We start from the raw sequence: 25,315 nt of genomic DNA, 5'->3' as shown, positions 1-25,315 counted from the left end.
TCTCAGTCGCCCCCTTCAATCAAGAAATACCTCCCTGATGTGCCACCCCAGAAAGAAGTGCTCAAACGTCTTCAGAAGAGAGCCATCCAAGAGGTCCCCCCAGGGCAACAAGAATCCCAAACTTACTCTTGCTTCATTTTGGTGCCAAAGAAGACAGGGGACCTGTGTCCAATTTTGGACCTCAGCGTACTAAATCTGTGTGTCAAGAAGTCCATGTTCCAGATGGTCGCTGTCCAGTCCATCGTGCCTTTTTTGCACAAGGATGATTGGATGTGCTCTGTAGATCTCCAGAATACGTGCTATCATATAAAAATAGACAGGTGCTCCAAGAGACATCTCTGCTTTTGCATAGGGGCCAATCGTTACCAGTTCAGGACCCTGCCCTTTGGTCTCAATACAGCCCCCATGGGTGTCCACTAAGTGCATGGCAGTGGTGGCAGCCAACCTAAGACTGCAGGGATTCCAAGTGTTTCCTTACCTTGATGATTGGCTCCTCACAGCTCTCACCAAGCATCGACTGGCCGCAGCCACTCAGTATGTGCTTCGACTGTTCAACCAGTTACGGATTACAGTGAACTTCCCTGAATTGAGTCTGATCCCATCCCAAAATTTGGAATTCATCAGGATTCAGCTGGACACTGTGTCAGATATTGCAGCGCTCCCTCTCCCCTGTGTACATCTAATCATAACTCACGTCCAGTACCTCTTGGATCTGACTCATCCTCGGGTCCACCTTATTCTCAGGGCCTTAGGATCCATGGTGGCAGCAATCTGTCTGGTGCAGTTAGCCAGATTTTATGTCAGATTTATACAGTGGAATCTAGCAGTCCAGTGGTCTACCCTATCTCATCCAATGACAGTCTCAGTCCATCTCACTCCAGTATGCAAGCATAATCTCCTTTGGTGGGTTTAGTCTCCTGACCTCTTATCAGGCAGATCATTCTCTCTTCCTCCCCCCAGTGCCACCGTGACCTTGGATGCTTCTCTGTTTGAGTGGGGGTGGGACATTACCAGGGAAAGAAGGTCCAAGGCATGTTGGGCCTCTCCAGAGACCAAACTGCACATAAATGTACTGGAGAGGAGAGCAATCCTGCTCGTATTGCAAGCTTTTCAGGACTGCCTCCCTCTGGGTACCATTGCAGATCACACGGACAAAATGGCTGTTGTGTGGGTACATCAACAAGTAAGGGGACACATGCTCTTATCTGCTTTGTCGCTAGGCCATGTAGGTGCAGGAATGGGCAGTGTACTCAGGGCACTTTCTCCTTGCAGTGCACATTCCTGGCAAGTCCACTGTGTTGGCAGATAGACTCAGTAGGGCAATCCTGAGTCCTCAAGAGTGGTCCCTGAATCCTTCAGTGGCAAAAGAGACTTTCCTTAGCTGAGGTCAGCTGAGCTACGATCTGTCCGCTTCCCCTCACAACCACAAATGCAGATGGTATGTCTCTCTATCCCTCTAGGGAAGTCCTCCAGGGACATTCTTGTTCACAATTGGCCTCCGGGTCTCCTTTTTGCCTATCCTCCTATACCTCTCATTCCAAGATTGCTTCAGAAAACTCTGTGCTTCAAGGCCACCTTGATCCCCATCACCCCCTTTTGGTCTCGGCGGATGTGGTTTAAGTACCCCTCTTGGGTACTAGATCACCTTCTGGATCTGATTTCTCATCCCTCCCAGCTTCCGACCCCCAACCTTCAGACTCATCATCTGCCAATGTGGTTTGTCCACTTCTTGTAATCCTGAATCAGTCTAGGCTTGCTTCTCCTATCAGGAACATTACTCTGGCCTCTCAAAAGACATCAACCAGAAAACTATAAGCGAGTAAGTGGAAAAGATTTTCTGTTTGTGCAAAGCAGCATAATCGGAACCCCTTCTCAGCTCCCATCCCAGACATCTTACTGTTCTTGTCTTCGCTTTTTCAAGAAGGGGCTAGCTTCTCTACTATCAAAGTGCAGTTGGCGGCTATCTCCATTTTTCAAACTTGCAAGGAACCTACTTTTTCCTCTCACCTCTGTAAGGCATTTTTGAAGGGTGTTTTTCCACTCCAGCCTCCTGTCAAGGATCCTTCCCTGCCTTGGGACATTCCTTTTCTGCTGCTCTCTTACACAGAGTCCTTTTGAGCCTGCTGCTACATGTGATATGAAATTTTTCTCATGTAGGACTGCCTTTCTGGTAGCTATAACTTCAGCAGGAAGAGTTTGAATTGCAGGCTCTTTCTATCAAGCCACCTTACATGGTGTTTCATAAAGACAGAGTGGCTCTTCGAACCAATCCTTCCTTCATGCCTAAGACTGACACAGAAGGGAATTTGAATCAGTCAATTCAATTGCCCATTTTCTTCCCTAACATTTCTAATACAGGGGAATATCTGCTGCATACGCTTGATGTTCATGGACAGTTATGGTTCGTTTTCTCTTAACAGATGGGGTCAGGTGGTATCTAAGGTTACTATTTCTAGTTGGATTTTGAAGTGCATTTCCTTTGCCTCTTCGTCTAAAGGCTTATCATTACCAGGTCAAATCAGAGCTTATTCTACTAGATCAATGGCTACATCAGCTGCCTATCTGGCCCATCATTTTGTAGATGAGATTTGTGTGGCAGCCACCTGTTCTACTGCTCACACCTTTGTTAATCATTATAAGCTTGACATTGTCTCCAGGAAGAGGGCTTCCTTTGGCTCTACAGTTCTTTTTTATGTCCTTCCATGAAGCCACCCAGGATTTAGGGTAGCTGGGGACTCTGACCCAAGAGTGAGGAATAGTGACATTGATAACATCAGATAGTTACATACTTATGTCTGTGTTATCATGTGTCACTATTCATCACTATCTCTCTCCCTCCTTCCACCATTTTGCTGGACCTAGAGGAAGTGGAGATGTCCTTGCTGGTGGTCATGGTCTTCCTTAGCTGCTTTCTAGCTTGGGTAAAACTTGATCTGAGGGATTAGAGGGCAGCAAGGGATCATCGGAGTGGGAGGAGCTCGAGCCTAGAAGCTGTCTGCCGAGTTGCCGGCTCAAATCCGATGTCTGATCCTACAACCTAAGAGTGATGAATCGTGACATAGGATAACACAGATGCCAAGTTATGGTAAGTACAAAACTCTTTTTACTGGGTAGCAAGTACACTGACTGGATGCCAACAAAGGAGAAATTTAAAAAACATGAAAGAAAATCAACCAGAAAAGATGAAGAGAAAACATTGTCTGGGAAGTGTTCTGCAGCTGTTCAGAAAAAACAGTTCAGGCTTCAACTTTAGTTCAAGAGATGGCTTCCACTAATTTAGAGTAGACAATAAATCAAATGTACTTTGAGGTGATTAAAATAAATGCATCATTGAAGGAGTATATCAACTCAAATAAGAAAAGGCTGGAAAAATAGAAGAAGCTTTAACTAGCTGATCAGATGAACCTGCAAAAATCAGATATTGAAGTGAAGAAAAGCTGTCTGAGTATGAGGCTTCTCAGGAAGAGCTATTTCAAAAGTAGTATAGTTAGAAGACTGTGTGCAGAGAAAATCTGAGGGTTTTTGTTGTACCAGAGAAATTTTATGAAAGCACAAATAAGCAGCTGGACTGGTGTTCCACAACAAGATCCAAACCTGGCCATGAGGAAGCACCCAAGACTTATATTAGTAAAGATAGTCATATCAGCAGAAAAAGTTGATCCTGACAAAACTGTGGCAGAAGGGCACAGTTTTAAAAAACAAGACAGCACAGTGTTTGTAGAAAATTATTATTCGCTGTACACCAGGCAGATGAGAAGCAAATTTATCGCAGCAGTCAATGTCTGGATGCAGGTGTGAGATTCAAGCTGCTGTATCGATCTGCCTTTACAGTATTTTTTTCATAGAGGATCAAATACATTTTTGATGCAGAACAGGCTAAGGAGGAAATAAAAAAAGTTTGACCAGCAAAAATTAAACTACCAAGCAGAAGTGAACTGTGCTTTTCATTTTTCTAACAATAATGCTAATAGAGTGACTTTGCCTGTGAAGCCATTTCCAGCATTCCAAAGGAAAGTGCTTAAGAGATGGAAAAAAGCAAAGGAGTTGACTTAGAAGTCTCAGAAGTAACTTGGACTTGAACCAGAGTCTAGTGTTGAGAAATGGAATTGAGTAGAAAGAAGACAAGCTGCTCTGAAATTAGCGAATAAATGTGAGAGTATAAATCACATTTATGAAAAATAGCTTTGCAAGAAAAAGTGTGGCTGGAAAAGTTTGACTTTTGATGACTTTGTTTAACTTGTGGGTGGACTGTAATGCACATACCCCACTTTGTCATTTAAAGTTTAGAAAGACACTAAAAGGAAAACGGTAATGGTAAATAAAACAGTTTTTGTTCTAAATAGTATTTGTATAAAACATTTCATGATTTAATCTGCTTCTTGTATAGTAAAGCAGTTTTGTGTATTATGTAGTTAGTTTAAATATGAGGGTGGGGTGAGTATTTTCAGTGGTTGTATTTGATAAAGATATTAAAATTGACATCCTTTTTTAGATGTAAGAAATATAGGGTTTACAATGTAAAAAGCAGAGAAATATTGGACAAAAGCTAGTTTAAGTCAGTATGGTATAATGTTGGGCTGCTGAGGTGGGGTGTAAAAGGGCAATGATTTCTGTATGTAGAGTTGAGATGTTTTCTCTTATTTTGCAAATATGAGTGTCTGGATTAATGTTTTTGGCTTAGTAAAAGAAAAAAAAAAACAAGTGTTTTCTGTAAACCAGTAGGAATAAAAAATAAGACAAAATGATGAAAGCCATGAGAAGTGCTACGTTTCTTGCATATGCAATGATATTAGCTTGTTCTTTTTTCCTATAGCAAATGTTTACTGTGAGCCAAGTAGTCTGCATTAGAAGGCAGTTGTCCTTTCTGTTCTGTTCTGAGTGAAGTTGACAAGTATTCTTTCTTGTATCTGCAGAGTTGTTAGTCAGCAATGAGAGAAAAAAAACAGCTATGTTATCCATGGAGACAAGCTGTCTGCAGGTGCGAGCAGTTAAGCTTGGGAATTCTGACCATTCCTTGCTGAGGGAAACTGGAAGTCAAAATGTAAAGGTTCAAGGCCAAGCAGTTCAGTAAAAAATAAAGTTTGAAATTACTGGACATGAATAAGAGATAGAAGCTTCCCTAACAGCTTTAATACTTTAATGCATTTAACAGAACCATGTATAATTTAGCTTTATTTAAAGGTAGTCAGTGCACATTTATCTTAAGGATAAAAGTTGATGTTTTTTGAAAGCATGCAAACTGCTTTTCACATCTTGGAAGGGAACAGAGATCAGATAAGAAAAGAACAGATACCAATCGGAGTAAATGGAAGCACAGGTTGTAACATGAAAGTTAGCATGGGCGACTTCCATTTTAGGTTAATGTCTCTGGGGCAGCTGTTTATTTGGGGCAGTTGTTCCTGTCAGAAGGTTAAACTTCATTTTATGAAGATGTACATAGTTTGGTGTGTTTGCCCTAAGTTAATAGATTATGGGAGTGTTCCAGAAATGTATTTAGTTTTTTTTTTTGAGGGTTTTCATTAAAATAAAGTCTTAAACACTGTGACATAAGTTCAAATTGAGTTAACAAGAAATAGTTGTATAAAAGAGCAGATTTCCAGATATTAGTGTATGCATGTAACACAACAGTTTGAAATGCACATTAAAAGAAAAACTGTTGTGTAGAACAGGTTGGAACAGTAACTTCTTAGCATAATAGCTAGGCTATCCATATCAGCCTGGAATGTAAATGTATTTACAGGAATAAAGAAAAATTTAGGAGTACTGAATTATATTAAGAAATGCAAATACCAGTGCTGCATGAGACACATTTAGAAAGGAATGAACATGTGAATAGGATAAGTAAAGGATTTCAGGATGGATATTCAGCAGAATATCTGGGTCAAAGGAAAAGGGGAATGATTATACTAATTGCTAAAGGAGATCACCAATAGTGATAGAAGAGGGAAAAGATAATGGTATATTTGTGGTAGTAAGGAGCTGTTTACAAAGGAGGAGAATTATGTATCATGTATTTATATTCCACCAAAAACTGTTGTTATGAAGCTTAAGAAAAAATTGGCAGAAATGGTTATCAGCAGGGAATATTATTTCTAGGTGGAGACTGGAACTTGATTTGCAGTAAGGTTGTATTTGAGGGACCTAGAAGGGAAAATATAACAAAAGAGGATAGATTTATGAAGAAATTTTATGAAAATATTTGGAATAGAAGATGTGAATTCAGTAATAGGAACTCTGCTAACCATTTGTCAGACAGTTTTTAGGCAGAAATGCTATACATTTGTCTTAGAACATGTATTACAGCTACTACCATTTTATCGGTCCATCTGTTTCTATCAGTATATAGAAAGACTTGCAGGTTCTCTGCACAGTTATGTACAGAGAGAAAACTCTGTCTAAATTTGCAAAGTAACCGTATGTGCACTAACAATGCACATATATTAGACCATCTGAAATGATCCTTTATGTGCATAGTTAACATTTTTGAATTAGTAATATGCAAATAAACTAAAACCTAGGAAAGATAACCACAGCAGTCTGAAACGATCCAAGTCAGCAAACCACAGAAATTACAGCAAAAAGAATATGTTAAGCGCTTTCATTTCTTTACTGTGAAGGATATCATCAAAACTGAGCATCAAAACTCCAACACAGCTTTATAAAAACAATACTTAGTGACATAATAGACAAACCAATACAATTAACTAAAACTTTGATAGTTATCACCCAAATTTCATTAAATTAAATGTATTCAGAGGACAGGTTGTCAGACTGAGTGGCCTCATTAGTGAAGATAAACATTTTTTAGAAGAAGTAAGCAACCTTATAAAATTCTTCAAAGATAAGAAGTACCCAGTGGAAAAGTTAGATTTAATAACAAAGAATATTATTAAAGATGGAGAAATTAAATTTCCCCTATTTTATGAGCAGGGTTCCACTCTAGGGGTGCAGATTCAAGTAATCTTAAGAATGACTCTCAAAAATACACGTGTTCTTTTCCTTTACTAATGAGTATTGATGGTCCAGTTATTCAGAAGATCCTTATGGACAACTGGAAAATTATTTTAGGAAATCCAGAACTGTCACAAATAATTGGAGGAAAGTCCTAGTTTTGTTTACAAGAAAAATAGGAATTTAAAATAGCTTTTAGAACAGACATTGGGTGGAGTAGAGATGGAAAATGTGATTCGTAGGGGGACTTTCCCCTGTCAGAATTGTAATTATTGTAGGTTCATTCATAGTGTGGGTACTTTTCATTTTAAACATTTAGGTTGCACCTTTACAGCAAGGAATAGATACAATTGTAATAGTGACAGATTAGTATACCTTGCATGTTGCTCTAATTATGATAGTTTTTATATTGGAAACACCACAAGAAGGTTAAGTGAGAGGATTAAGGAGCACGTTTTAGCAATTAAGAGGATGTTAAAAATGTGTTAGCTAAGCATGCCATAGGTTGTAAAGATTTTAGGAAGTTTGTTTTTATGGTAATGGAACAGGTAGACAAGACAAAGTTCATAGATTCATGTAATATTTTTCTTGAATACATTGAACTGAAATGGCAAGTATTTTTAAGAGCTGATAATATACCAGGGCTCAATGATCATATTTCCATTAAAAGTTTGTTAAAATATAAATGTATTTAAACATTTTCAAAAATGGATACAAGATTTCTATGCACACAATGTCTTGCTAATTAGTTAATTGTTTAGTTAATTATTTGATTAATTTTATTGGTTTGTCTATTATGATGTCACTAAGTATTGTTTTTATAAAACTGTGTTGGAGTTTTGATGTTCAATTCTGATGAAGTTCTTAACAGTAAAAGAATGAAAGCACTTAATATATTCTTTTCGGTGTAATTTCTGTTTTTTGACTTTGGATTGTTTCAGAGTGCTGTGATTACCTTTCTTAACACTTTTGAATGCTTTTGACTTTGCTGTGCTGTAAACATTTCTACAATTATTTAACAAGTAACAAAACTTGAGGTAGGTATTACTTCCAACAAGACATTTTTTCAACAAAGGAAGTTTGAGTCACTTATCTGTCCATAGCACTTGGTTGCAATATTTATAATGAACTGGCATTTTGAGATCCAATGTTTCTTCTGTCCATTCTTAAAACTGATGGGGTCTTTGGAACAGACATCGGTCACTCTGCAGACTTTTGGATTCAAGGCTCAAGCTGCTCCCCATACCCATAACTTCCCTGTCTACTGAATTGCCACAGATCTCATTTGTCACTCAAAAGCTGTAGACCCAGCTCAATGTTTTGGAAAGAATTTCTTCTACTAGGTGTCAGATTAGTCAATTTATTTGATACTTTTTTTCATGTAGGCTCTACTCTTTTTTATTGACCTTTCTCCTCCCCTTTATTTAAAAACTGTTTTAAGTTCGTGCTCTCTCTCTCTCTCTCTCTCTCTCTCTCTCTCTCTCTTTCTTTGTCTGACATTTTAGGGTTTTTCTCACTAAGTTTATATCCTTGTTAGTTGTGGTTATTAGCTTTTTTGGCTTATGCAATAGTAATGTTTTATTTTTTCTGTGTGGTGTTAGGTTTCTCTGTTTGGATCTTTGTGAATTTGGTGGTAGTAGTGGCCATAGTCTTGTTTTTAGGAGGTCAGACAAGGTGCCTAGTTTTAAAAAGTGTGTCTTCTGTGAGCATAAGATCCTTCCCCAAGATGCACACTTTGTATTGCCTAGAAGCTGCACATCTTGAGGAGGATTGCTCAGCCTGCTTTGCTTTCAGAGCAAAGAGGCTAGGAAGCACTCTGTTGATCCAATGGGTCCGTTGAGTCTAGCTGCAAAAGATGACTAAGCCACCAGATCCATCCATTACATCAAAGCCTATTAATTAGGTCTCCAACTCCTCCTTTTCCCAGTTCCAGGCTGTGATTTCCATTTTTACAGGAGATATCCTTTCAAAGCATTTCTTTGCCTTCTTCTACAGCCTCTTCTTTGAGATATGTTTGGTCCGTCAGGGGCTTCCCCAAAGCATTCATGGACAGGATGATGAGGAAGTCTGAGAACCCAGATCCAGCTGGAGTCTTCCTGGTGCCAACTGCTTTCATACATTCAGTAGCTGTCCCTCCCACTCCCATGATTGCGACTCCTTCTCTGATCTGACCTTCAGATTTGGTGACGTTGGATGCGAGTGGACACTGCCTTTGCTAAACCCAAAACACTGCGTTTCTTTGACTGCCTCAGATCTCGACACGTCTCAGAGATGAGGGGTCAGAGCTGGCTCCTGGGGTGTCAAGGTAGACTCTGAAGCTTTCTGATCCATCCTTCCCTGTTGGTGCTTTAGCCCTTGACAGCTTGGCTGTGGCATTGTCTTCAAATCAAGTTGGATGGGTTCTCAGAGATTGCCTTTGTGTGGTTCCTTAGAACCTACTGGGGCTGCTTCTGGGACTAGTTTTGGCATTGGCATTCGAGACCTTTGAGAGAGTCCTCTCCAAGTGTAGAGAGCAGGTGCCTTTTCCTCCCATGGAATGGTCCCTGTCTCCACTAGTTTCTTTAGGTAATCCTCAGGTAATCTGTCCTCTCTTCCTGTCACATTGTGGCAGCCAGTCCCTCAAAGTTTTAGGCAGTCTAAGTTGTGGACTCCTCATCCACTTTGGAGTCTTCCCAGAGCACCCTGCGCAGGAAGTACATTGTAAGCATGTGTGCAAAAAGGAGGCACGTGGACTCCTCCCCAGTAGTCCCTCACTGAAGATACGGATTTTGATGAGAGGGAGGAGTCCCCCAGACCCCCCCCCCCGAAGACATCTTCCTTTGTGAGATACTAGAGTTATTAAAGCAGAAGGGGGATGGTCGACCGATGCACCTTCCCAAGAGTAATCAGTATTTGTCAAGGTTTTTGGACTGGCCTGTTTACTTCTTGGATAGTCCCTCCTACCGATGAACTGGACAACTTGATTTCTAGGTGGGCTTGGAAGGAACCAGATGTGGTTTAACCAATCCCCCATAGGCTGAATACAATATTAGTCTCACCAAAGGATAGCCCCTTCTGGAGTAAGGGTATCATGGTGGATTCTGTGATGGTAGCAATGGCCACCAAGAAAGCACTTACTGAAGAGAGCTGTACTGCCAGGACTCTTAATGTGTGGAGTCCAGGGTTTTAAACAGATTTGGAAAGCTGGTGTATGCTTCAGCTACCTTCATACTGCTTTTACTGAATTACTTGTACACTCTTTTGGATGGACTTGATGAAGGAATTATCCAGACTTCCATTCTTTCTTGAAGTTATCTAAAGCTTTCGAAAGGGGCACCTTTCTCCATCTCCTTGAGAGATCCGGTTCCACCTTGAGACATTACCATTCTCCGCCAGGCATTGTGAGCACCCCCCCCCCATTTAAACCGGTGGCTACTGTTAAATTGAAATATATGTCTTGGAAGACTCTCTTTCTGGTAGTGGTAATGGTGGTGGTAACCAACATTTCAAAAATCAAAACTTCAAGCTCTTTCCTGCAAACCTCTGTGTTTCATCTTCCACAAAGACAGGACCTTACTTGGAACTAACCTCTCTTTTCTTCCCAAGGTGTCTTCAAAACTTGCACTGAGTTAGATCATTAATCTCCCTGTTCTTTTCCCATTCTCCATAAAGGAGAATACATGTTACTCCTACTGGACTTGTATCGACAACTCTGGTTCTCTTTGTACTTTACTAAATCTATTAGAAATTCCAACCAACTTTTTGTATCCTTTTCTTTAGTCACATAGGGAAAGCGGTATCAAAAGTATCTCTCTCGCAATGGCTGTCTGACTGCATTTCGCATGTGTATCAGGAGAGGGGTTCGACACTACCTGGCAGTCCCAAGGCTCATTCATTCTATTAGGACAGTTACCACTTCTACAGCATGTTTTTCAAAGGTATATATTGATGACATTTGTACAGCAGCTACTTGGTCCAGTGTTCATAGTTTTATATCCCAGTAAAAGCTTGAATTGCAGCCTGTGTTTAGGGCATCCATTGGTTCAGCCATTCCCTGGAATATCCTTCCATGAGACCACCCAAGGTTTTTAGTATCTGGGGGACTCTGTCCTATCAGTTGAGGATGGATGGAAGAGACACCACCAATACAAAAGTTATGTCTTTACCATAAAGATAGAGCAATGTTGTCTTCTTCCGTCCACCTCAACCTTTCCTCCGTCCGCCCTTTTACCAAATTTCTTTTGTCTCCCTTGGCTCTGGTTTGACAACACTGATCTTGCCAGAGACTTTACACGTTACAGCTATGGTATGTATTCCAGATGCATTATTGTCCATCATTGAACACTGTTGTTAGTATACGTAAAAACAGCAATCGTTTTAGAGCAAATCTAAAATGATCACAAACAAGTAAAACTGTTTTTTGTTTGTTTTTTTTTTCAGGGGGCAATCCCCCCTTGCACTCCCATGTTGTTGATGTTTTTCTTTCGGCTTTTTCTGGTTAGGGGTTGCCACAGCGGAACTCCGGTCCACTAATGATTGGCAGTAGATTTTTATAGTGCCGACATGCCAGCCCGACGCCCAACCTTCAGCGAAGGCACGCCCATTCACACATGTCTTTCGAATGCCACTCGACCGCCCCTGCTATATGTGTGTGTGTGTGTGTGTGTGTGTGTGTGTGTGTGTGTGTGTGTGTACACACACATATATATATATATATATATATATATATGTATGAATCTACTTCAAAAGAACGAAAACCCACATTATTAAAGACAATATTGCCGAGACGACATCACCGAAACCTGAATTTAATGACTGATTACAATACTGAAACATTTCACAGGGTAAGTATCCAAATGGCCACCATCTAACAGCAAAACACACCGCATTACCTCAAATCCACCCAGGTGGGAGGCTGCACCCCCTATCTGCCCTAACTAAGTGTACCAACTCCAGGATCACACTAGAATGGTGAAAAGGGCAAATTTCCCCTTGTTGGCCACCTGGATACATAACCTGTGAAATCATTCAGCATTGTGGTTGTTCGTTAAATTCGTTTTTCGGTGATGTCTTGGCAATGTTGTTTTCGGTAATGTGGGTTTTCATTCATTTGAAGTAGACCTATATATATCACACACAATTTTTCTATATGTTTGTATAGATGTCTTTGTTGTTGTATGGAGGCAAACTCGACCTGAGGTAATTCAGTAGACAGAGTGGGGTTATGGGTAAGAAGAGAACCCTGAGACTCTGATCTAAAAGTCTGTAGAATGGCCAGTGTCTGAACCAAAGACGCCATCAGCTCAGAAGATGGAAGAAGACAATACAGATCTATCATTATGATAAGTACATAATTTTTATTTTTCACTCATTGTGCACCATTCACATAGTACAACAACTGTAACCTCTGGAAGGAAAATTGTTAGACAACCCACTATGATAATGCTTAGTCACTCTGCAAAACAATATCACCTACATCAGGAACTGTAACTCAGTTAGTTGGTTAACAAATAGTCTCTTATCACGTGTTGTAGAATTTTAAATTCTGCCCTTGTCTTGGATACTTGGTCATGGTGATAGTTTTGAGGAAACCAAATACTTTTACTAGACGTGGACTTCGTTATTTGTTTATTGTTGGCACCAAACACATCGGGTTTGCTTTCAGGAGTGTGGCTTTCAGCTTGAGACTTGTCAGATACTACATGAATATGCTTCTAATTGTGTCTGATTATGGCAACATTCTCTGTTTGCACCATTTATAACCATTATTCATCAATTTTCCACTCTGCAGCACTGGTTGCATCCCACTTTCTCTCCCCCTCTATCTGTAGTCACATTGGTTGCTCTGTTATTTCCATTTTTTTCTCTCCTTCTAACTTTGGGTGCACTAATTGCCTTGGTTTTAGAATATGTAGTGATTGTGCATTTGTTGTAGAACGTTTTAGACAAAGCTTTACCCTTTTGGCATTTTACTTTAGTGAGTCGGATGAAATAGCTATTGTCTCAGTTTTAGATTCTAAAATTTACATTAGTCCTTATTTGTCTTCCAGGCATTAGCCGAGGTGGGCTTAATCCTGTGGTGCTATGTGGAGGAGCTCAGTATGACATGAGAGATCTGTGAGGATCAGGGTGTCTAAAGAACATGTTAGCTACCTTGAACTGCTCTTTCTGTGTCTACATTCATGTGAGTATAGTGAGGACTTGACATGTTATGAGTAAAACCATATTTTTCAGCAAACTGTTGAATCTTAGTTGACATGAACTGTGTACCATTAACGCCTAACATTTTAATGAGTATTCTTTATCTTGTGAACATGGTCTTAAATGTGAATATTATGTGTTGGCTAGTATTAGCTGATACATTTAATATTTTAATGTCCCAAGAGTAATAGTCTGCTACTACTGAGTAGTTCTTGTCCTCAAAATTCTCACCCTGCTGTCTTTTGCCAGTGACTTTGTGGTAAGGGTGTCTGTATTAATCTAACAGGATCATAGGAGGTTAGTGGGCTGTTGACCCAAAGGTCTTTATAAGTCTAGTCATATGTACCCAATATAATACTAGAGAAGCCCAATATAAAGGATCTTGCCTAAACTTGAGATCTCGATTAGCAATGACTGCCCATATCTTGTAGGGTCATAGGTGAAATTCCCATCAGGAATTTTTTTCCATCAGGAGTGTTTTTTTTTTTTTTTGATAGAAGTGGTTCACTTGGTCTAGCACATGGTTTAATTCAGGCTATTGATCCTTCTTGCAAAATAGCTTCTGGTAAACAGAGAGATTCCTCTTTTCCTGAAGAGATTCCTCTTTTCCTGAAGAGATTCAAGATTCTGAATCTGAACAGTAAGATGCAAGGTCTCATCCTCAGATTTCTGATTCAGACTCTGAGGAGAGCTGTGCTTCTGAATCTCCATGCAGGTGTTTCACTTCTGAGACTCTTGCTTGAATGTGCCAGTGTTTTCAGTGGAAGAACACTGAAGATGTTCTTCGTGTTTCACTGTTGCAGTCATTACATTTGGGTAATCTGCTGGCAGGTTATCCTCAGTCGGCCTGAATAACAAAGTCTTGGGTCCTGCATCGGTTGCTGTCTCCTCTTCCATGACGTCAGGTCGTCAGGGGTATAAAACATGCAGCCGACACCATTTTATTCAGTCTTTCTTGCTGCACGGTGCCCAAAGCAGAAGCAGTTCGCAAGTGCCGGTCGGCCAACTCCTGAAATTTTCGCATTCCAGTTTCAGGACCGAAGTCTTCAATTAAAGCTAAGTACCCCATTGGGGAAACTTTTTCTTGCTCCTTATCGATGTCAGTAAAAGTTAATAATTGCATTACTTGTGGAAAGCAAATGCCTCATAAGGATTTTCATTTTTACTGTATTCCTTGTCTAGGCCCAGATCATAATGTGCCTTGCTGTCGGTTTTGTGCTAGATTTAACCAACACACTATTAAGCATCGGTATATTTTTGCTTCAGAATATTTTGGATCCAGATTTAATTACCCTGAAATGTCGTCGGATAGCAATCCAACTATCGGAGTTCACAAAACACGCAAAGAAAAACGAGACAGACCGTAGAGGTCCAAAACCCACGACGAAGCTTCTCCTAAGCCAGTTGCCGGTTCTCCAGTAGTCAGTGAGGCGCTTTCGCAGCCCCTGATGCCCGCTACTTTTGAGTCGCAGGCTTCTACCGAGACCCATGCGGAGTCCGGTATGTCATGAGATTCTCAGAGTATTGAACCCGCGGATGTCTCTCCCTTAGATGGGTCTGGAGCCACTGAGCAGGCACCGGCTTCTGAGGGTGTTTTCAGGCCTCAACATTTCTATATAAAACTGACGCCAGCTTCAAAAACAAAATCAAAAACAACTTCTAAGACTAAAAAAATGACGCATGAGCCACGTGCTCAGGCCCCTATGCCTAAAAAAACAGATGAGCAAAATGGCTGCGGACTTAATTACCTTGATCAGGGGTTCCCAACCCCCCCCCCCCCACTAAGAGGCCTAGGCAAGACACTGATTATGAATCTTCAGATCAGGTTTATATTTCTTCTGATTCCTCTTCTGATCAGGAATTTTCTATACCAGGATTCAGATGCAGAAGAATCCATCCCATCTGCATCTCCTCCTGATGATTATTCTTTTGGAGAAACCTTGCATACTTTAAGGGAACATTTTCATTGGGAGAGTCAGGATTTCTCTGAATCAAAAAAGAGGCTTAGGGATTTCCTCCTTCTTCCTCAGCATAGGCCTTTGGCTATACCTCCTGTATTAGACATTGTTGATGATGTGTTTTTGGAATCAAGCATGGCTCCTGATTCCCTACCTCCGGCTCCTAGTAAGTCAGACAGATACTACAGGGTTCCTGACTCCCTCAAATTTCTATTCAAAAATCCTGCTGCTGATCCTGAAACTACTAAGGGTAGCGCTATTGTGGTTTTAGATTTTGATATGTATTAGAACACCATGATGAATATGCTGGATGATATGGGAACATATCAAGTATTAAATAGTATGCTACTAGATAGATTAATTAAAAATATACATTCTGAATTATATGATCGTCTTCTATGCAATACTATTGATGGGGATTTATACAAGTACCTTTTGGTTGAGAAACCTGTTGTCCCCACCTTTAGGGGACTTCCCAAAATACACAAAACCATTGTAAATCCACCCATGAGACCTATTGCCTCAGGTGGTGGTTGGCTAATGGAACCTGCCTCCATTTTTGTTGAGAAACAATTCAGACCAGTGGTAGAAAGTACTATATCTATATTGAAAGACACCCAAGATTTTTTGGAAAGTTATGGTGACTATGTATCTTTAAATAATAATGTGAAGAATGATTTACTAGTAACTTTAGATGTTGTCTCCCTATTCACATCAATTCCTAATGACACACGGATGGAGTTTGTGAGACTCTTTTTGATTGAACAAGGAGTTCCTAGGAACTCAATTATTAGAACTTTAGCGTTACTTGATTTGGTGCTAAACAATCATGTTTTTCTGTATAATTGTACATACTATTTATAGAAAAAAGGGGTTTCCATGGACACCCCCTGTGCCAACTCATATGCTAACCTTGTGTTGGCATATTGGGAGAGTACTTATATTATGGCAAGCACTTTTTATAGTGACCACATTAAGTTCTATAAACGCTTTGTAGACTGTCTTTTTTTACATGGGATGGTACTGAAACGGAGTTAAGTGAATTTATTGTCTATATAAATGGTACTACTGACTTCTTGAGGTTTGAATGTAAAAGTTCTGATGTTATGATAGAATTTTTAGATGTACAAATAATTAAAAGAGGTATACATTCTGAAATATATAGAAAGTCTTGTTGGAGGAATAGCATTCTACATCGCAGTAGTATGCATCCCCAACAGATCTATCGTAACATTGTAAAAAGTCAGATACATAGAATGTCATGCTTTACCACTAATGATGAAAGTTATAGTATGAAACAAGACATGTTGGCTGATGATCTTTCATCAAGGGCATACAGCAAAAAAAGAAGTAGAAGGAGTATATCAATTGAATAAGTCTATGAGAAAAGGAAAAGGCAAACCCTTCCTGTATAAGAACCAGGGCAATACTGATAGTGTTAACAACAGTGAGCAATGAGCTAATGTAAATAGGATGATAATCCCCTATTCCAATAAGAATTTAAAGATTAAAGATGTCATTAGTAAAAATTTGGGTATTTTAACCACTGATGACAGGATTACTGAGATAGTGGGATCAAGATCTAGTTTTTCATATAAAAACACAAAATCATTGAAGAGATTGCCAAAAAGTGTATAGTCATCCCCTTTGGCAAAAACAAAGTGCCCACAAATTACCACATAGGTAGTAATCCATTAAGTACAGAAGAAGTAATTAGGGACCTGGGGACCCAAGTTGATAGCATTCTCTCATTTGACAGCCACGTGGCCAAAGTGGTTAGAAAAACATTTTATATAGCCCACCTAATCATGACATGAAGGGATTCACATCTAGATCAGGGGAGGTCATCGTGCCTCTTTACTCATCCCTCGTCAGGCCCATAATTGAGTACAATGCCCCTTTTGGGATGTACCTTACCAGACACCTGCAGCAACTGGAAAGACCCCAAAAGTACCTCACCAAGAGGATCAAAGGGCTCAAACAGATGCCATATGCTTCCCGGTTAAAGAAACTCCAGCTCTACTCGGTGGCATACCGCCTGTTCAGAGGCGATCTGTGCCTGACGTATAAAGCCATGTCCAACCCGGAATTAATGGACATGCTGCACCTCAGAAAATCCAAATCCCATCAAGCTGCGCGCTCGAGAGACTTGAACCTCAGCAGTGAAATAAATAGGACATGCTGGAGGGACAGATTCATAACCCAGAGGCTCCCTTCACTCTGGAATAAAATCCCAGTCCAGGTTAGGCAGAGTCCCTCATTGACTCTCTTCAAGAGGAATCTTGATGAGTGGATGGGAGATCGTAGGTTTACCCCAGGTATCACTTCTGTGTCACTGTTAGACAGAGGCACAGTATACTAACCTCGAAAAAGGGCATAGCAAAATAAATTTAAAATGGGTGACGAAAGCCAAACACATTCTGGCTAGGCTTATAAATGCCCTAGGGCAGATAGCCTAGTATGAACCTATGAACCTATGAAAATAATATGAAGGGATCAGTTCTGTCTAGCAGGCAAGGTACCTTCGCTTGCAGAGGGTGCAACCAATGTGCTTTTATATGTCTGGTAGCAGTTGTTTTATACATCCAGATACAGGTAATGAATACAGATTTAATTTCTACGCTGATTGTAAATCTAGAGATCTAGTATATTTGGCTGTCTGTCAGACATGCAGGTCTTTTTATATAGGAAAAACAAATAGGAGTATCCGACAACGTGTCAGAGAACATGCATATGCGATCAACAGAGGATGATCACAGTGCATTAGCTCGACATGTCCTGGATGTAGGGGCGCTACACAAGTTTAAATTCAGTGTTTTAGAACTGGTCAAGAAAACCTGAGAGACTAGGGGACATTAGGAATCGTACTGAGGAATGTGAGAACAGGTGGATACTTAAACTTTAGGGCCACAAGGGACATGGACTAAATGAGAAGGTGACTTTAAAAATTTTTTTAGCAGTATGTCCCTATGTACATTAAATTCACAGATTTACAAATACATATGTTTTAGTTTATAGAATGTCTTAGATGCTATAGGGTTGATTTTGTTTGTTTTTTAAAAAGCCTTTTTAAAAAACCTTTTCTAGTAGTACGTCACTATTTATATTAAATTTGCATACTTATGTATACATGTAGTTAATAGAACGTCTTAGGTGTTATATATATTTTTATAAATATACATTTCTGTTCTGTGTTTTTAACGTATTTTAATGAGATACTTTGTGATGTAATCAAGTTGGTTATGGATGGTCCATATTTGTATGTAATACTATTTAAATTAATTGTGGCTTAGTGCAGTTGTTAAAGTCTGAAGAAGCGTTATATAGACGTGAAAGAGCTTACTCTATACTGCAGTGATTAAACGTGTTTTAACATTTTTGCTGTGGCGAGCCTCATCTGTTCTTGATGCATTTGATTTTGTTCTGAAGAGGCTCCTTATCCAGGACTGTTTGGTTGTTGCTCTACTTATCCTGAAACTGTCTCACAGGGTCCCAAAAGTGTAAAGGCCTCTAGAGCCAAAAAATCCTACCGCCTCTGATAGAGATTCCAGGGCACTGGATAGATGGGGAAAGAAGGTTTATACGTCTGCAACCTTAGCAATTGGGGCCTTAAACTGCCAGTTTCATATTCTTAAATATCAACAGCATGTTATGGGCCTGTTGAAACAGAAAATGATGTTGATTTCTGATTGTGTGGAAAATAAAGAATTACGGGAATTATTGCATGCTGCTGAACAGGTTGGAAAACATACTTTGCAATGTGGTTTTGATTCCTTGGAGGCCTCTTGCAGGGCCACAGTTACTGGATCTGTGATTAGAAGGCATGCCTGGCTCAAGGAGCAAAATCTGCATGATCATGTTAAAGCTAAATTGTTGGATGCCCCTTTACAGCATGATACTCTGTTTGGTAATAAGGCAGAAGAGGTTTTAAAGAAAATGGAAGACAAAGCTAAATCTATGCAAACTGTAAAAGATTTCTTACAAGTGCAGCCTCCCAGATTCAGTAGGCACTGGCCTACTAAAAATTGGTCCTTTCCTGTGTCCAACAGAGCCTCTCAAGGCAAATCCAGGCACTCAAAAGGCTCTAGATACCAATCACAGGGTTCTTACAGGTCAAAGTAATGGGGTGCCTCCACCTCCAAATCTGGAGGAAACAAAGCACAACTCTACAGTAAGCAGTCTCAATGACTTCCCTCTACCATCACCAAGCACTTATCTTTTGGCAGCCCCCTTGGGGGGAAAATTAGCACTTCATGCTCAAAATTGGCAGTTAATTACCCAGCACAAGTGGGTATTAAACATAGTATCCCAGGGATACAGATTTCATTTCCATACTGTGCCAATTCCAAACGGTTGACCAGATCTGCCACAAAATCAATGGGCAGAGGCTCAAAAACAAGTTACGTCCCCCGTGGATATGAGGGCTATTCAACCAGTACCAGAACAGGAAAAAGGACAAGGTTTTTATTCAAGGCTGTTCCTGGTACCCAGAAAAGACTATGCCTGGCGTCCAATACTGGACTTAACGATTTTGAATACGTTCCTGGACATTCCAAAATTCAAAATGCTAACTTTACAACAGCTACTGCCTATGCTGGGCAAGAACGCTTGGTTAGTGACTCTAGACTTAAAAGAGGCATACCTGCATATCCCAATAAGGGAATCATGCAGAAGATACCTCCACTTCAAGGCAGGTTTTATGCTTTACCAATTCTCTGCACTGCCCTTTGGCTTATCTACTGCGCCCAGGGTCTTTACAAAGTGCCTGGCATCAGTAATTGCATTTTGCAGACAAAGAAGCATACAAATGTATCCTTACTTGGACGACTTGTCTCATTCAAGCAGAAAACAAGGACATTGTTCTTCAACATTTGGCATTTGTAAAAAGGCTTCTAACATGCCTAGGATACACAATAAACGAAAAGAAATCACAACTGGTACCCTCCCAAAAAATTACATTCCTGGGTGCAAGCTTGAATGCAACTGCCCAGATGGCTTACCTTACGCCAGACAAACAAAGGCAACTGACTATATACTTCAAACAGATGGCAACAAAAACCCAGTTCTGCAAGACAAATTCTGCAGGCTTTGGAGTTAATCGGATCCTGCGTTCTACTAATTCCATATGCAGGACTGCATATGAGGAAACTTCAATGGTAACTAAAAAGTTTATGGAGTCAACATTGTCACAGTCTGGAAACAATGATTCCTCTCATTCCTTGCCTACAACAGGAGTTTCTTTGGTCGGCAGAGACATGCCACCAAAACAAGGGACTGTCATTCACTCTACCCCCTGCCACCCAAATCCTAACTACAGACGCATCAGACTATGCTTGGGGGCCCACCTGGCGGGGAGATGCATTCAGGGCATATGGATCCCAAAACAAATACATCCACATATCAACCAGAAAGAGATGATAGCTGTTCAGAATGCCCTGACAGCCTTCAAGGACTTACTTCGTCCAGGACAATTACTGATAAAGACGGACAACACCACGGTTATGTGGTACATAAACAAGCAGGGGGGTACACATTCCTATCCCCTTTGCAGACTAGCCATGGCATTGTGGAACACAGCCTTGACTTACCAAGTGCATCTTCAAGCTCAATTCCTGCCAGGAAAACAAAATACTCTGGCAGATGACCTAAGCAGAAATCTTATGGACCCGCACGAGTGGAAACTGGATTCACAATTCTTCAGCATGGTAACACAGAAATGGGGGAGCCCAATCATAGATCTATTTGCCTCCCCCCAAAATTATCAACTGAACAAATTCTGCACAAGGACTTATCACAGACAAGCATGGAAAGTGGATGCCCTATCCTTCAGTTTTCAGTCTATGCCTTTCCCCCTCTGCCTCTTCTCTCCAAGGTCTTACTAAAGATCAGACAGGAAAAAACAAAAATGATCCTAATTTCTCCGGACTGGCCTCACCAGCACTGGTACCCAGTTCTAAGGAATACGTCTCAACTCCCTCCTTGGAACTTGCCTCAAATACCTCACCTACTGTCTCAGCAGAACAATCAAATTCTGCACACACGGCTCCAAACTCTGAACCTTGCAGCATGGCTGATCATGGAATTATTCAAACAACACCTCTCAGTAAATCTGTTATGGATGTCATTTTGGAAGCAAGAAGGCCTAGTACTAGAAAATCTTATGCTGATAAATGTAAAAGATTCTGTGCTTGGAACCAAGCACAAGGAAGGAACACAGCAAAACCAAATACCCCTCAGATTTTACAATACTTGACTGAGATGCTTGACAAGGGCCTATCCTTCTCTTCAATAAAAATCTATGCCTCTGCCATCTCGGCTCCTTACAACACTGAGCCTCCAATCTTTTCTCATCCTCTGCTAAAACAGTATCTTAGAGGGGCCAAAAATTTACGGCCTCCCAGAAGATCACCAACTCCTGCATGGGACCTCAATTTTGTACTGGAAAAACTCACCTTGCCTCCTTTTGAACCAGCAGCTACTGCGGATATAAAGTTTTTATCTTGGAAAACAGCTTTCCTTTTGGCAATCACGTCAGCAAGAAGGATTTCAGAACTACAGACTCTCATGGCTGTGGAGCCTTTTATTACATTTTACGTGGACAGGGTGTCCCTCAGGACCAGTCCTTCCTTTATGCCTAAGGTGGTATCCAGTGTAGCTCTTAACCAAACTATTCACCTGCCAACTTTTTACCCAAATCCGCAGAACAAGGGGGAGCGGATTCTGCATTTATTGGATGTACACAGACAACTAAGATTCTACTTAAACAGGACCAAATCTCTAAGAAAGTCTGAGCAACTACTGGTGGCATTTGCTTCAGGATCAGAGAGGAAGGCTATATCAAAGCAGACTATTTCTAAGTGGATAAGCCACTGCATTAATTTCTGCTACTTGCACCATGATAAACCTGTACCCAAGGGAATCGGGTCACATTCTACCAGAGCTGCCTCTCCCTCAGCAGCCTTTCTCAGAGGAGTTCCAACCAAAGACTTTCTAGAAGCTACTACTTGGAGCTCTGTTCATACCTTCACAAAGCATTATCATTTGCCTGTCTTCTCTAAATCCAGGGCAGGCTTTGCCAGTGCAGTTCTGCAGGACCTTATAGCCGCTCCTAATGCTATTTATTTCCATTCTCCCATCCATAGCTTTGGAATTCTACCCAAATGTAATGACTGCAACAGTGAAACATGAAGAACGTAATACAGTTGTGTACACTTAACATAAATGTAGATGTTCGAGTGTATTCACTGCTGCAGTCCGGGTTACCCACCCGCCATCCCCCTTTTCTATAACTTCTCTTTCCTTCACTATACTTTAAAGCCTTTGTGGTGTATTTGCTTTTAGATGAAGGTAAAGTTTTTATGTTGCTAAAAGTGCATTTTCATATATTGCTGTTTATATATAAATTTTTTTTTTTTTTTTTTGCTCCCCATTTGGGGGGCACCTAACACCTGGGGCAAGAAAAACTGAATAAAAATGGTGTGGCTGCATGTTTTATACCCCTGACGACCTGACGTCATGGAAGAGGAGACAGCAACCTACGCAGGAACCAAGACTTTGTTATTCAGGCCAACTGAGGGCAACCTGCCAGCAGATTACCCAAATGTAATGACTGCAACAGTGAATACACTCGAACATCTACATTTATATATAAGTGTACTCAACTGTACTTTTCCCATCCAGTCATTCAGGCTACTCTCAAACAGGGTCATAGAGGGGCTCTGTTTGATGTGAACTGGTAGCCTATTCCAGAGGAGTGGCAATCTCTGAGAGACATAGCTGTCTCTCCAGTAGGTCCTATTTATGTCGCAGGCCAGGTTAAAGTCTCTGGAGTGGGTGACCCTTGTCACATCTGACTTGCGGGTGTGCAGCATTTGCATTAGGTTTGGATCTACATACCTCTCAAACATATCGAGTCCTTCAGAAATTCCTGTTTTTGGGTGCAAAATAGTGTGCCATGAATTCCCACGTGGCCCCTTAAAATCCCAATTTTCTTATTTACATTTTTCGTTTACGCTGATGACATCGTACAATGTGTGCATATTCAGCTTATCCTGTAATGTCAAGACAACATTTTTATCTGTTCCTTCTAAAATCTGTGATATTTTCCAGTTACGGCAATAATATGCAGTCAGGAAATGACAGTCCACGTCAGTCTTTTTTACTATTGAAATTTTATATCAATTATAGTGATGTGTTTTTTCTCAAGATGATTTTTCTCCGGGTGTTGAAACTGAAATAAAAATAGTGATTATGCTGTTTCTTTGTCCTTAGGAGATAACTTTTAATTGCTACATTATCAGTGCATTTTTAAAAGGAACGGAGAGCTTGTGGTGATTTAAATAAATATATTGCAAATAGTTGCTTACAGTTGGTTGGTTTTCTTGAGGAATGCCTGTTTTCTTTCTCATTCCAAGTATGTCTCCTACATAAATTGACAATTTTCTATACGGGTGTGTGTGTGTGTGTGTGTGTGTGTGTGTGTGTGTGTGTGTGTGTGTGTGTGTGTGTGTACGTACAATAGGCTGGTACCACGTTACATTAAAGTTATTGTGCCCTGTACCCATCAAGCAAATCAGCTTTTACAAAGGAACAGAAAAAAGCTACTTTGTGAAGTGAGCAGACTGTATCCCGTGCTTTAATGCGCAGGATAACAGCACGTCTAGAATACCGAATAAATTCCCCCTCTCAATCCATCAAAAAAGAAGCAAAAAAAATGATGTGTAGCAAAGCAGAAATTCAAACAACAACAGCCACACTGGGTTATGGAAATATCAGCTTCATTTTGATAATCCAGTTTGTCTTTTGTTGTTTGAAATTCCCCCTCTCAACCTCTTAGCACAAGAAATCTGGACAAAGCCTAAATAATGGGGGAACAAAGGTCACAAATAGGGACAGATTTCAAATATTGTTCTTATAATCTTAGAAAATTGCTAGAATAACAGGTTTGTGTTAGCATGCATTTTCTGAAGGACATGAATTCTGAAACGCAAATGTACGTCATTATTTAATGATTTCAGTCCTTGGTAATTTGCCAGAAAACCATAAATTTAATGAGGAACAGACCAAAAATATGAGGCAAAAATATGGACAGTTGACAGGTATGATAGGGATGACCTAGTTAATACTAAAGAATAAGTTAAAGAATAAATAGGTCTCAACAGCACTGCTCATGGTGGAGTGCTGCAATTTAACTTGTAAATCTCTGTTTGCCCGATGATGCAATGTCAGAGAACTCCAGTTTCTTCTCTTTCATTGGCTCAAATGCACAGCCACTGACAGACAGATTTCCTAGTTTGTCACAGCCAAAACAGACCAATAATGGACAGCCTGCAAGTGAGGTTGCCCATATTTAATGATGATTTGGTAAGCAGCTGTGTGCGTGTAGTCTGTAGTAAAAGTGATGAGAGTTGCGTGTTTCGGCCATTTGTTTCATGCACAGGTCTAGCTAATATGAATGGTGATAGTAGCAGTAGCCCTCAAGGTGATCTTTGTGGTTTATTTTGCAGGACTCAAAGCCCAGATGTCATAAAATGATGTGTTTTGTATGCAGCAAGCTGATCTTTTCATTACTATGCCTTTCTCCTCACCCCAGCAGCTAATTTTACATTTTAATCAAACAGCAGCACATGCTTCACGTTGCAAAACTTTCCCTGCATACTCTCTGTTTTTTTTTTCACAATTATTAAAATAAAGATACTAGTAACCCAACTTGACTGACATATTTAACCTCCTCCCACTCTTCTCAACCCCAATTTCATTGCATGTGATTATAGCAAGGGAAAAAAGGCAGTAACTTAATCTTTCTAGTTTTTCTTCTCATTGCCAGGTAGCTTGATCTGGAAAACACCTAATGTTGAAAAAAATGTACAGCAACATGTAATTTGTGATCAGTGCATTTCTGCCTAGTTTCATGTATTTCAAGTTCTGGAAACTGTAAAAGCTGTAAAGCTTTATCAGGCGGCGGGTAAACAGACAATGTCCTAGTTTGAAACAAGGAATGAGCTCCGTAAGGATATTATCCTCCCATTTAGATCACTTCTACACATTCAGTTTTATTCCGCTACATCAGTGTAGAGGTGCTAGTTTATGTAGCGATTGCATGGCTTGGCATTCATTAAAGAGTAATCTATGGATTTTCAGTTGTTGTTGTTTGTCTTTCGGCTTTTCCTGGTTAGGGGTTGCCACAGCGGAACTCCGGTCCGCTAATGACTGGCAGTAGAATTTTA

General features: G+C 40.3%; 1 protein-coding gene across 4 annotated transcripts in view; it reads left to right on the top strand.

Moving 5' to 3' along the window:
* IMMP1L (inner mitochondrial membrane peptidase subunit 1) overlaps window positions 1–25,315 on the top strand; it is an 836,932-nt gene that overhangs the window by 67,801 nt on the left and 743,816 nt on the right. For 2 of the 4 annotated variants that reach the window (XM_044058964.1, XM_044058963.1), the window contains one exon: window positions 12,981–13,114. The exons of the other annotated variants lie outside the window; for them this stretch is intronic. The gene's annotated coding sequence lies outside the window, so the exon portion shown is untranslated. The remainder of the gene's footprint in view (window positions 1–12,980; window positions 13,115–25,315) is intronic. 4 annotated transcript variants of the gene reach the window in all.

This window comes from Protopterus annectens, chromosome 17.part0 (assembly GCF_019279795.1).
Source record: "Protopterus annectens isolate FY-2018-M chromosome 17.part0, PAN1.0, whole genome shotgun sequence".
NCBI lineage: Eukaryota > Metazoa > Chordata > Ceratodontiformes > Protopteridae > Protopterus > Protopterus annectens.
This window is presented reverse-complemented; position numbering and strand designations above follow the sequence as displayed.